Source organism: Pan paniscus, chromosome 3 (assembly GCF_029289425.2).
Source record: "Pan paniscus chromosome 3, NHGRI_mPanPan1-v2.0_pri, whole genome shotgun sequence".
Lineage (NCBI taxonomy): Eukaryota > Metazoa > Chordata > Mammalia > Primates > Hominidae > Pan > Pan paniscus.
This window is the reverse complement of record NC_073252.2, coordinates 34,437,368-34,451,827: the sequence shown is the minus strand read 5'-3', so window position 1 is coordinate 34,451,827 and position 14,460 is coordinate 34,437,368. Positions and strand designations below refer to the sequence as shown.

The 14,460-nt window shown below is 36.3% G+C and overlaps 1 long non-coding RNA gene across 1 annotated transcript in view; it reads left to right on the top strand.

Annotated features, from left to right (window-relative positions):
* Positions 1 to 224: 224 nt before the first annotated feature.
* The window catches only part of LOC130541426 (uncharacterized), a 147,168-nt gene continuing 132,932 nt past the window's right edge, over positions 225 to 14,460 (top strand). Inside the window, exons 1-2 of the long non-coding RNA XR_008955482.2 lie at positions 225 to 349; positions 10,654 to 10,793. This is a non-coding gene — a long non-coding RNA (uncharacterized LOC130541426). The remainder of the gene's footprint in view (positions 350 to 10,653; positions 10,794 to 14,460) is intronic.

Below are 14,460 nucleotides of genomic sequence, written 5' to 3'. Positions count from 1 at the left end.
CCAGAAATAAGTATTTTTGAGTATTATAACAATGTAGTCACCAATTTTATTTTGTTGGTAGTATTTTTTTTCCAACTGACTCTCATGCTTTATTTTCTGCTGAAAACTTTCTTTAATCCTTGTCAGGTACACACAGGCTTAGACAATATTTAACCAACTGGTATTTACATGTGATGAGAAACATGGGTACATTGAATTTAGAAAGTTAAATGTAGCAAACAACCTGACAGACTGTTCAGTCTTTAATAATGTGAGAATAAACAGAATAAATTAAAAGCACCCTATATTCTTATCAGCTTCCTCATGGGCTTTGTCCAAACAGCTTGAACAACTGCAAAATAATATTCAGGTAATTTTCAAGCATTCTGCTGTTATCATTTATTCTTCTTTGTTTATATTTGACACAAAATAGTTGTACATATTTATGTGGAACAGATTAATTATTTTGATAAATGTATGCAATGTGTAATGATCAAATCAGGGAAATTGGTATATCTGTCACATCCAACCTGTATCATTTCTTTTTTTAACATTCAAAATCCTCTTTTCTTGCTATTTGTGCACATGCCATAAATTACTGTTAATCATATTCACCCTACAGTGCTGCAGAAGAGTAGAACTTATTCCTCCCATAGCTATAATTTTGTATCCCTAATTAAACTTTCCCTATCCTCTCCCATGTCGCTACAATTCTCAGTCTCTAGTAACCATAATTTTACTTTCTACTTCCATGAAATCAATTTGTCTTAGCTCTCACATGTAAGTGAGAACATGTAGTATTTATCTTTCTTTACTGGATTTATTTCACTTAACATAATGTCCTGTCAGCTCATCCGTGTTGCTGAAAATAACAGAGTTTTATTCTTTTATATGGCTGAATAGTATTCTATTGTGTATATATACCACATGTTCTTTACCCATTCATCAGTTGATGGACATTTAAGTTGATTCCACATCTTGGCCATTGCAAAAATGCTGCAATAAGCATGGGTGCAGATATCTACATATGTTTTTGATATACTGACTTTTTTTGTCTTTAGATGAATAATCAGTAGTGAAATTGCTGGATCAAATAATTATTTTTGTTGTTTTTTGAGAAAATGTCATACCGTTTTCATAATGGCTGAAATAATTTTTATTTTTCACTAACGGTGTGTAAGAGCTCCCCTTTCCCCATATTCTTGGCAACATTTGTTACTTTTGTCTTTTTTTTTTTTTTTTTGAGACGGAGTTTTGCTTTTATTGCCCAGGCTGGAGTGTAATGGTGCAATCTCAGCTCACAGCAACCTCTGCCTCCTGGGTTCAAGCAATCCTCCTGCCTCAGCCTCCAGAATAGCTGGGATTACAGGCATGTGCCACCATGTCTGGCTAATTTTTTGTATTTTTAGTAGAGACAGGGTTTCTCTATGTTTGTCAGGCTGGTCTCGAACTCCTGACCTCAGGTGATCCACCTGCCTCTGCCTCCCAAAGTGCTGGGATTGATTACAGGTGTGAGCCACAGCGCCCAGCCTTGTCTTCTTGATAATAGTCATTCTAACTGGGATAACACGATAGTCCATTTTGGTTTTGGTTTGCATTTTTCTGATGATTAGAGATGTTGGGCATTTTTTTCTCATATACTCATTGGCCATTTGTATATCGTCTTTTGAGAAATATCTATTCAGAATGTTTGCCCATTTTTAACGGGAATGTTATTATTATTTGCTCTTGAGTTGCTTGAGTCACTTGTATATTCCCAATATTAGTCCCTTGTCAGACGAATACTTTGAAAATATAGTTCTCATTCTACAGGTTGTCTTTGCATTCTGTTGATTGTTACCTTTGCTGGAGAGATGCTTGTTAGTTTGATATATTCCTATTTGTCTATTTTTTTTTTTTTGCCTGTGCTTTTGTAGTCTTATCTATAAAATATTTTCCTAGATCAATGTTCTGAAGGATTTCTCTTCTGTTTTATTCTAGTTGTTGAATAGTTTTGGGTCTTGAATTTAAGCCTTTAATCCATTTTACGTTGATTTTTGTACGTGGTGAGAGATAGGGGTGTAGTTTCATTCTTCTACACATGGATATCCAATTTTCCCAGCACCACGTATTAAAGAAACTGTCCTTTTCCAAATGTATGTTCCTGTAAACTTTGTCAAAAATAAGTTGGCTATAAATACGATATGTGAATTTATTTATAGGTTCTCTATTCTTTTTAATTGGTCTATTTCTGTTTTTATACCAATACCATGTTATTGTGGTTAATATAGCTTTGTAGTATATTTTGAAGCCAGGTTGTGTAATGCCTTCAGCCTTGTTCTTTTCACTCAGGATTGCTTTAGCATTTTGGAGTCTTTTGTGGTTCCTGTTTTCCATCAGTTTTGGTATGCTGCATTTCTATTTTCATTTGTGTCAATAAGTTTTTTTAAATTTTCTTCTTAATTTCTTAATTGGCCCACTGGTTTCTTTGGAGCATGCTGTTTTATTTCTCAGTACTTGTAGAGTTTAAAAATTCCTCTTGTTGCTGATTTCTTGTTTTATTCCATAGTGTTCTGAAAAGAGACTTGATATGATTTTGATTTTTTAGAATTTTTGAGATTTGTGTGGACTAACATATGGTCTCTTCTGCAAAATGTTCTATGTACTGATGAGAAGAATATGCATTTTGTAGATGCTGGATGGCATGTTCTGTGAATATCTGTTAGGCCTATTTGATCTATAGTTCAGTTTAAGTTCTATGTTTCTTTGTTGATTTTCCATTGAGATGATCTGTCCAATGCTAAAAGTGGGATGTTGAATTCTTCCATTAATATTTTATTGGGGCTGGGCACAGTGGCTTACGCCTGTAATCCCAGCACTTTGGGAGACCGAGGCGGGCAGATCACCTGAGGTCTGGAGTTCAAGACCAGCCTGGCCAACATGGTGAAACCCTATCTCTACTAAAAATATTAAAAAAAAGAAAAGAAAAAAATATAGCTGGGAGTGGTGGCAGGTGCCTGTAATCCCAGCTTCTCAGGAAGCTGAGGTAGGAGAATCACTTGAACCCGGGAGGTGGAGGTTGCAGTGAGCCTATAACACACCACTGCACCCCAGTCTGGGTAACAGAGCAAGACTCTGTCTGAAAAAAAAGTTTATTGAGTTTGATCTTTCTTGTTAGCCCTAATAATATTTGCTTTATGCCTAGATTATCTGGTGTTGGGTACGTATATATTTGTAATTGTTATATCCTCTTGGTGAGTTCATTACTTTCTGATTATATAATGAACTTTTTTGTCTCTCATATTTCATTTTTAATTAAGGTCTATTTTGTCAGATGTATAGCTATTTTTATACATTTTTAGTTTACATTTGTGTAAAGTATCATGTTCCATCTCTTCTCTCTATGATTGTTTTTATAGATGAAGTGAGTGGCTTGTAGGCAGAATATAGTTGGGTCTTGTTTTTTAATTGATTTAGTAAATCTCTATCTTTTCATTTGAGAATTTAAACCATTTTTTTCTCAACGTTGTTATTGATAGGTGGGACTTATGCCTGTCATATTGTTAGTTCTCCTTCCTTCCTTCCATCTGTCCATCCTTCCTTCCATCCTTCCTTCCTCCCTCCCACTTTTTCTTTTTTCTTGCTTTCTCTTTCTCTCTCTTTCTTTCTTTCTCTTTCCTTCTCTCCTTCCTTCCCTCCTTCCTTCCTTCTTTCCTTCCTTCCTTCCTTCTTTCCTTCCTTCCTTCTGTTCCTCCCTCCCTCCCTCCCTTCCTTTCTTCTTTCCTTCTTTCTTTCTTTTTCTTTCATTCTACTTTTTTAAATTTAATTTTATTTTTGGTCCCAGGGTACATGGGCAGGATGTGCAGGTTTGTTACATAGGTAAACTTCTGCCATCGTGGTTTTCCACACCTATCAACCTGTTACCTAGGTATTAAGCCCTACATGCATTAGCCATTTACTCTAATGCTTTCTCTCTCTTTCCTTGTATATCCTTTGTTTCTTTTTTCATCTCTTTATATCTAATTTTTCAGTTTGGTTTCTCTCTGAAGTTAATAGTGTTTGAGTCCTTTCTTTTTCTCATTTGTGTATCTGCTTTACCAGTGAATTTTATATTTTTGTGTGTTTTCATTATAGTAGATATCATCCTTTTGCTACCAGACGTGGCGGCTCTTTTAGAGCTAGCCTAGTGGCAATGAGTTCTCTCCATTTTTGCTTGTACCAGAAAGACTTTTTTTCTCTTATGAGGCATAGCTTTCTGCACATGGTATTTTTGGCTCACAGGTGTTTCCTAACCCCCCTCCCCACCCCCAGGATGATGAATATATCAGCCCATTGTCTTCTGGTTTATAAAGTTTCTGCTGAGAAATCTGATGTTAGTCTGATATGCATTTTCTTATATGTGACTTAACACTTTGCTATTTTTAGAAAATTTTCTTTGTGTATTTGAAGTTTGGCAGTTTGACTTCAATGTGCCTGAAAGATGACCATTTGGGTTGAAATTTTTGGATTTATTTGAGCTATCTGTATCTGGATCTCTATTTCTCGCTCAGGACTTAAGTTCTTAGCTATTATTTCATTAAATAGATTTTCTATATTTTCTCATCTCTTCACATTCTCGAACATTAAAAAAAGTAAACATTTTTGCACTTAATGGTGTCGCATATGTCATGTAGAATTTCTGTATTATTTTTATTCCCTTATCCTTTCTTTTTTACTGATCTGACTGTGTTATATCATAAGACCTGTCCTCAACAGATTTTTTTTTTTTTTTGCTTTGTTTGGTCTAGCCTATTGAAACTCTCAAGTGCATTTTTATTTGATTTATTGAATTCTTCACTTCCAGGATTGTCATTTGGCTTTTCTATATGATATCTGTTTCTTTATTGAATGTCTCATTTAGGTTATGAATTGGTTTCCTGATTTCTTTGCATTGTCTGGCTATATTCTCTGCTATCTGAGTTTCATTAAGATCTTTATTTTGTATTCCCTTTCAAGCATTTTATAAATTTCCTTTCTTCAAGGTATATTAGTAGATAATTTTTGCATTACTTTACAGCTTTCATGTCTTCCTGTTTTTAATGAAGTTTGAGTCCATACGGTTATATCCATGCATCTGATATAATGGTTGATAGTTTTAATTTTATGGATTAGCTTTCATAAGGTAAAAGTATGGTTTGGCTGTGTTCCCATCCAAATGTCATCTTAAATTTTAGTTCCCTTAATTCTCACATGTCATGGGAGGGAGTTCGTGAGAGGTAATTTAATCACAGGGGCAGTTACCCTCATGCTGTTTTTGTGATAGCAAGTTCTCATGAGAGCTGATGGTTTCATAAGGGGCTGATTCCCCTTTTCCTTGACACTTCTCCTTCCTGCCACCATGTGAAGAAGGATATGTTTGTTATCTCTTTCTCCATGATCTTAAGTTTTCTGAGGCCTCCCCAGCCCTGTGGAACTGGAGTTAATTAAACCTCTTTTCTTTATAAATTACCCACTCTCAGGTATGTCTTTATTAGCAGCATAAGAATGGACAAATAGAGTAAATTGGTACTGGGTAGTGGGGCACTACTGAAAAAGGTACCTGAAAATGTGGGAGCTACTTTGGAACTGGGTAGCAAGCAGAGGTTGGAAGAGTTGGGAGGGCTCAGAAGAACATAGAAAAATGTGGGAAAATTTGGAACTTCCTAGAGACTTGGTGGACTCAGAAGTCAGGAAGATGTGGGAAAGTTTGGAACCTCCTACAGATTTGTTGAAGGGTTTTGACCAAAATGCTCGTAGTGATATGGACAATAAGGTCCAGGCTGAGGTGGTCTCAGATGGAGATGAGGAACTTATTGGGAACTGGAGTAAAGGTCACTCTTGCTATGCACAGAGACTGATGGCATTTTGTACCTGCCCTAGAGGTTTGTGGTACTTTAAACTTGAGAGAGATGATTTAGGGTATGGGGGAAGAAAGTTTTAAACAGTGAAGCACTCAAGAGAAAACAAAGCCTAACATTTGGAAAATTTGCTGCCTGATAATGTGATAGAAAAGAAAACTTCATTTTCTGAGGAGAAATTCAAGTCAGCTGCAGAAATTTACATAAGTAATAAGGAGCCGAATGTTAATTAATAAGACAATGAGGAAATGTCTCCAGGGCATGTCAGAGACCTTCAGGGGCAGTCCCTCCCATCACAGGCCTTTAGGCCTAGGAGGGAAAATTGGTTTCTTGGGTCAGGCCCAGGGCCCCTTGCTGTATAGCAGCCTTGGGACATGGTGCCCTGCATTCCAGCTACTTCAGCTTCAGCCATGGCTAAAAGAGGCAAATGTAGAGCTCAGGTCATTGCTATTGAGGGTGCAAACCTCAAGCCCTGGCAGCTTACATGTGGTGTTGGGCCTGCAGGTGCACAGAAGTCAAGAATTAAGGTTTGGGAACTTTCACCTAGATTTCAGAGGCTGTATGAAAAAGCCTGAATGTCCAGACAGAAGTTTGCTGCAGGGGTGGAACTCTCAAAGAGAACCTCTGCTAGGGCAGTGTGGAAAGGAAATGTGGGGTTGGAGCCCCCACACAAAGTCTCCACTGGGACACTGCCTAGTGGAGCTGTGAGAAGAGGGCCACCATCCTCCAGACCCTAGAATGTTAGATGGACTGATAGCCTGCACTGTGCCCATAAAAAAGCTGCAGACACTCCACTCAATGCCAGCCTGTAAAGGCAGCCAGGAGTTGGGGTGTATGCTGCAAAGCTACAGGGGTGAAGCTGACCAATGTGGGAGCCCACCTCTTGTATCAGCAAGGCCTGGATGTGAGACATGTAATCAGAGGAGATCATTCTGGAATTCTAAGGTTTAATGACTGCCCTATTGGATTTTGGACTTGCATGGGGCCTGTAGCCCCTTTGTTTTGGCCAATTTCTCTCACTTGGAATGGGTGTATTTACCTATGCCTGTATCCCCATTGTATCCAGGAAGTAATTAACTTGCTTTTGCTTTTACAGGCTTATAGGCAGAAGGGACTTGCCTTGTCTCAGATGAGACTTTGGACTTGATCTTTGAGTTAATACTGGAATGAGTTAAGACTTTGGGGGACTGTTGGAAGGGCATGATTGTGTTTTGAAATGTGAGGACATGGGATTTCGGAGGGGCCGGGGTGGAATTGGATATGGTTTGGCTGTGTCCCCAACAAATCTCTTCAGCTGTAGTTCTCATATTCCCCATGTGTTGTGGGAGGGACCCAGTGGGTGGTAATTGAATCATGATGGCAGTTACCCTCTTGCTTTTCTTGTGATAGTGATTTCTCATGAGAAGTGATGATTTTGTAAGGGGCTTTTCCTTTTTTTTTTTGCTCAGTACTTCTAGCTGCTGCCATGTAAAGATGGACGTGTTTGCATTTCTTTCCACCATGATTGTAAGTTTCCTGAGGCCTCATTAGCCCTGCAGAAATGTGACTCAATTAAATCTCTTTCCTTTATAAATTACCCAGTCTTTGGTATGTCTTTATTAGCAGTGTGAGAATGGACTAATAGAGGGTAAGACATTTTTCTGTAGATGTAGCTATAGTGTTGATTGAGTCGTGCTTTGGCTTTGGTTCTGGGTGGACACAGTAATGGATTCTTTATATGATTTATTCTGCTGTAATCTCTCAGTGGTATCTGCAAGTTCGTTACTGGCTTAGGCTGTTATTGTTTTTGGAAGGTGTGGTATGAATTTTGGGGGATGGAAAAAGCCTTACAGAGAGGTCCTCAGGCTTCTGGGTGGCATATGTGGGCACTGTCACTGGCAGCAGTGTCCCTGGGTAGGCTAGCTGTTGCTCCCCTGGGTGGCACATGTGGGCATCAGTGGTGGCAGTGTTGTGCATGCATGTGGTTGCCAATGACAGCAGATATGGGCACATGCACAATTGCTGCCAGCAGTGGTAACCTGTGCAGGCTGATCCTCATGTTCCTGGGCAGCAGTCATGGGCATGTAATGACCCTACCACTGGAGGGCATAAGGTTGCTATTACCAGCACTGGGTCCCAGCATGTGGCTTGCAGGTTGTGGGAAGTGGTTACTTTGGTTCCTTATATCCTGGGAGCAGCTTCCCTCATGTGCTGGACTGCCTGTTCCCCAGGATGCAGTGTATTGTATGTACCAGGAATGTGGCTGCATTGCTGGGTTCAGCTGGCACTGTGACTCTGCAGCTCTCTGAGTGGATGTGAGGGGATTCTGGCAGGGCTCTAGGAATGTGGTGATGCAGGGGCTCTTGGTTTTGAGGGCAGAAAGTAGTCTAGAGGGAGTCTACTCTCAAAATAGCACTGTGCTGCAGCAGCATGGGTCCTAGATATGGGGAGGTTACAGTGTGAATTCCCTCTCTGGACTAATGGAATCACATGAGTTCCAGGGAGTTCTCTACTATGAGGACTGAGGGGATCTTCCATACCTAAGACTGCAGGGAATGTGCATTGCTAGGGATCTCCTGCTGCATTATCTCCACAATGGAATGTTTTTCTTCTCTCAGAGTCAATCCCAGCTGGCTGCTTTGTCTCCCTCTATTTGCTGCCATTTTTAAGTTTTTGTGTCTCAGAAAATCATTTTCACTTTCTCGCTAAATTCCAGTGTTTTCCCTTAGAACGCTACTCCACATGTTATTATCTACTTCCTGTTTTAGTACCTCTTTGTGGAATAGGTGAGTGCTGGGCATCTCTAGTCAGTCATCTTGATGATATCTTTCTCTAGTTGCAGTATTTTAAACATTTTCTGAAAGAAGAATATAGCCACATTACATCAAAAGTGCCCTTCAGAGAGTCTGGTATTTTATATTGCCTGAAGTTTCATATAACCATCAAAATATCCATATATATGTATACATACATATATACACACATATACATATATATACACATACATACAAACACACAAACACATATATTGAGTCATTTTTTCAGAAATATTTCAGAAAAAGGGAACTGTGTGTGGAGACCTTGCCTGGCTTATTCAAAACTAAATACCTACAAAAGTGTTTGAATTGTAATATTTTGAATATTTGCCAAAATAATGATCAAATGAATGAATGAAACAAGTATAAGCATACATGAGTTTGAAATTCAGGGTAAAATTTAAGGCCGAAGACAAATCTATGAATCATGGGTATGTAGATAGGTATACAGTGAGCCCTTTATATCCCGGGGTTTTACATCTATGGATTTAACCAACAGCAGATTGAAAATATCTTAAAATCCATCTGGCCTGAACGTGTACAGACTTTCTTCCTGTCATTATTTTCTAAACAACACTATATAACAACTATTTACATAGCATTTACATTTCATTGGTAATATAAGTAATCTAAAGATTATTTAAAGAATATAGGAAGATGTGCGTTGTTTATATGCAAATACTACACTACTTTATACAAGAGACTTGAGCCTTTGCAGATTTTGGCATCCCTGGGAAGTCCTAGAACCAATCCCCAAGAAATATCAGCCAGGATGAGATTACCATGAGATATAGTGTATTAAGTACAAAGTTACAAAAAAGAAACATAAGAACAATACATCCCTGAAATACACTATATTTACAAGTTGAAAAAAAGGGAAGGATTCATAAAATGGAACTCAGAAGTACACATCAATAAAGCAGGAAGAAAATCAGGAATCCATAATATCACATAAGTCAAGGGAATTTACTGTTTAAAGAAGGAGGTGCTGTTCAATTTTTCTGAGTGATTCTGAGAGAGCATGTAAGATGAGAAGAGACAAAGGGCTTTTGTTCTTTGTAATAGGAGGTCAGTGGTGATATATACATGAACAGCTTCAGTGGAGTTCCAGGGGCACAAGTTCAGCAAATAAAAGAAATTCAGAAACTTGAAATGGATTACAGCCAACTATTTGAGTTTTCATGTGAAAAGTGACAAAAAATAGGGCAGTACCTGAAGGCAGATAGGAGGTCAAGAGAAGCTTCTAAAAATATAGATTGCAGATATAGAACATGTTGTAAGTTAATGGGAATTATTTCTTGATTTTACAATAATTAAAATTTTTAAGTCAAAGCTGGAAGAAGTAATTTTATTTAGTAAATGCTAATTAATAAAGAACATTAAATTCTTCTACTTTGTTACAAAAAGAAAATTGAGAAGTGAATGGATAGTGGAACACACCAGCCATTAGCACAGATAGTTATAAAAGACGAAAAAACAAATATCATGCTATGGACATAAATAACTTAATGGATAAATTGGACTTTTCCTTTTATTATCTTGCATAATAATCTATAATCTATTCAAAGATACTGGAAGCAACAAGACAATGAAGTGATGTGACCAATCTAAAAATATTTTTCCTCTAAATATGCTATCACATATTTTATATCTGACCACAACAGCATGTGCATAGATCTATGCTAGCCTAATTATAGTGCAATTAACGATTATTGACTTCTACCACTAAATTATAAGAATTCCTTTACCAGAAGATTCATTTTTTATGATTATTTTTATTTATTTCTTTATTTTAGGGTTAAGAATGTAGTCTCTGGGGTTCTAGTATCTTGATTCTAATTCTACTGTATAGTCTTGCTTAAGTTTTTTAACTTCCTTAAGCCTCAATTTGATTTATTTTAAAATGGACATAATATTAACATATACATAGTATGATTTTCCAAGGTATATCATGACACATGAGTCAAGTTTTTAGTTCATATAGTAAGCACTCAATAAATTTCGCTATTATTGTTATGTTTCAGGAACCATGATAGTGTTTGGTACATAGAGGACACTGGAAATAGTTTTCTTAACTGAACAAGTGACTAGAATAAAGGAATTAATGAACGACATCAGAGCCGAAATCCCAAACCGTGAATCATAAAAGGATCAGACAGCAAAGGTAAGGATAGTGTTTCTTGAACAGCTGTGTCAGTGTGTCCATGATCCTGAGAGGAGAAGGGAAAGTCTTGGTTGACAAAAGTGCTGATTCTGAACTGTGAATAGACTCAAGAATATCACTGTTTTGCTTAATCTATTCTTTGATATCTAGTTTAGGGCCAAGAAGGAATATGTGTTCTTGATAATGACAACAGATATGTATATTGATCATAGCAAGACATATAAGATAGCTGCTTGGCCAGAAAAGGAGGAGAGAGCTGAGCCTGGGGACCTGGTTATGAGCAGGTGGTTTGTGTAGGTGGCTTTGGTACTTGGTTTAAAATATAGCTGGGTTCCTGGGATAGAAAGACAAAAATACTCTTAAGAGAGATTGCATAAAATTTGGCCACCAATGAAATCTAGGTGCTTATTTATTATTTTGACATATTATGGTCTTTTAAAGAGGAAATTTATACATTGTCTGTATTTATAATATAAAATGACTTGATCAGAAAGAGTAAATAGAACAGCTGATTTTTAAAAATGCTACTAATTCAAGTTCTAGAGAAAATTAATAATTTTAATAATAATAACTACATTTTTAATAATATCTTTGTTTTCTCTGTAATGAAGTGCATAAATTTAGTGATTCATGATAAAGTCACCTGCATTTTCCTCCAAGAAATTTAACTTCCAATTCTATGGGGAGTTTTCAGTAACAGAACAAACACTCGAATTCTCCAATGTTTACAAACTGTTACGGAATGTTGGTACTCTCTTGGGATTTTTGTCCCTGACAAGCAATTAAGATTAGATTTTGAGAATAAATTGTGTCAAATGAGTGGATACAGAAAGAGTGGTTCTGACAAAAAATAATAAAGCATCATGACAGAGATAGATAGGAAGGCTTACACTAAACAAGGACACAAATAGTAGTTAAGAAATTTTGAAAACAAACCTACTTTTACTACCTACAGCATATATTTGATAGATTCACCTGAGGATACAAAACCAGTGAATTTATCTCTGGGCTTACCCTCGAACAACAAAAAAGGAGTGAATTTCCATTTCCACAAGAAACATTATGAAATCTCCTTGTGATTTCCCCTATTTTTTCTATATCATAACAACTTATTCTTTGATCTTAGTTGGATAATATCCTTGTGATTGTCATTTGTTCTTTTAAAAAATGCACCTCTGTACACATGAGTAATTGAGTATAAACATCTGGAGCCAGATTGCACATTTAAACTATGGATCAATATTCCTCCAGAAGTGATAAAAACTTTGTGTGTTCTAAAGTAGTAAGAAAAAAGAAGTACCTTTCTGTTATTATCCAGTAGCTCACAGGAATGTGAGCACAAATTATTCTAAGTAAATAACAACATTCAGAGCACACTGTGCTATAACACGGCATGATAATGGATACCATTTGCTGGTTTCTATTGGTTTTCTTCTCAATAGCTATGAAGTCGGTTGGGATTTGGTAAATGATATTTGTCTCACACTGAGAAAATGTGTATTCCCTCAAACTGCTGTTTCTCATGTAGTGCTTATGTATTTATATGGATATTACTGTTAGGAAAAATCCTACATTACCTAGTGCACTCAGCCCCTCTTTCTGTAGTAGCAGTAGTTGTTGTTCTTGTTTTGTGGCGGAGAATTGATTGTTGTTTACTTGTTTAATTTTGTCAACATATTTTGAAATATGAATTTTAGGAAAATAAAGTAAAAATGAGTTGTGACAATTCAAACTTTAATTAGGGGCCTTAAATTTTACATTCATATATGTAAATGTTTGCATTATTATTCTGTAAATATTTGAATATTTAATCATGTAGCTGTATATCACTATTTTTTTTAGGTTTTAAAGTAATCAGGGATTACTTTATGGGATTATGTGAACTTCTTTTTGATTAGTATTTATTTATTTATTTGGTTTTTATTTATTTATTTATTTATTTATTTTGAGATGGAGTCTCGCTCTGTCGCCCAGGCTGGAGTGCAGTGGTGCGATCTCGGCTCACTGCAAGCTCCGTCTCCCAGGTTCACACCATTCTCCTGCCTCAGCCTCCCAAGTAGCTGGGACTACAGTGACTGGCTAATTTTTTTTTTTTTTTTTTTTTAGTAGAAACGGGGTTTCACTGTGTTAGCCAGGATGCTCTCGATCTCCTGAACTCATGATCTGCCCACCTCGGCCTCCCAAAGTGCTGGGATTACAGGCGTGAGCCACCACACCCGGCCTTGAATAGTACTTATTTAGACTAAAACTATGGTAGTTACAAAATAAAATCCAGTGTGTATAATAGGTTATGTTTTTTAAAAAATCTATTATAATTTTACAAAGTAAATTAAGACTTGGGAACATAACAAAGAAGGAAGCACCCAAAGACAAACTAGGTCTATTTTTTCAGGAAAAGATAAATTTATTTCATCTTCCTAACATCTCTTAAATTTTTCATAAGCAATCTGGAACCCTTCCACTGCCGTTTTTCTTGTTTTGTTTTATATCTCACCTTTGGGGTATTGACAACTTATTTTGAGTAAGCAGATGTTCATATGATTATTCCTCCCTATCCATGTGCTCCATCTTCCCTCTTTATAATGTGTAGACCCAGCTCATTCTTCACCTGTCATAGTATGCTATTCCTTGCCCTCTACTTCTCCCTATCTCTGAATTGCAGTGCCCTAATTTTTTCCTGCCTCCCATACTGCCCTAATTTTTCACAACTTATTGCACTGTCCTGTTTCTTTGGATTTAAATCCTTTTGTCCTTCATCAGTCTTTTCACTCAAATGTGTATGTACATGGACAAATTTATTTTGGGATCAAAAATTGAAAAGAACAAAAAATGTCTACAAGGACACAAAGAAATATAATGTGTACCGGTTTTCTCCTTGTTTTTCTCAACATTTCTCCAATTATATTATGGAAACAAAAACACTAGACTCAGACAGCTTTCAATAAAGCATAGTAACTTTAGAAATATTTAGAATATGAAAGGAAGCCATGAAGTATAAAGAAAAAAAGCTATGCTTTGTATTTACTATTTTCTAGGCCAGGAGGCCACAGTGTCAAAAAATTAATTCACTGTATTTCTATCACTTTTTAAAGAAAATTCTGGTCAACTAAATTTAAAAATCATAAAGACTGCTTTTAAATAGTTGAAGACTAAGTTTTAAAAATATGTATATATTAATATTTAGCAACTTTTTTTTAAATTTTGACATTGAATAAAATACTAAGTTTAAGATGATGAGGTAAGCTTTGGTAAGGAAAATTAAAAACCTACTGAATTTAAATTCTAGAATTTTAGATTTTAATATAAGGCTAGTGGTTATTTGAACATAAATAGAAAAAAAAATGAGTTCCTAGTCAGCAAAGTGATTTACACAAGTTACATGAAAAGTTTTCTAGAGTAACTAGAGCTTTAGAGCCTCCTCACTCCAGGGTATGTTCTTTGGAATAAAGTGCTTGTTTGAATTTCATTTGCCATCTGTGTGACTTACATCCCAGAAAACACACACAAAAAAACACAAAAACAAATAAGAAATAATAATACCAGTCAGTGCTCACATTTTGTTTAATTCTATATTAAACATAATAGATGGATTGACATTTTTGAGCAGTGATATGATCAGTGAAATCATTCTTAATATGTTGATCAGACCATATCCAATATTCTGGAT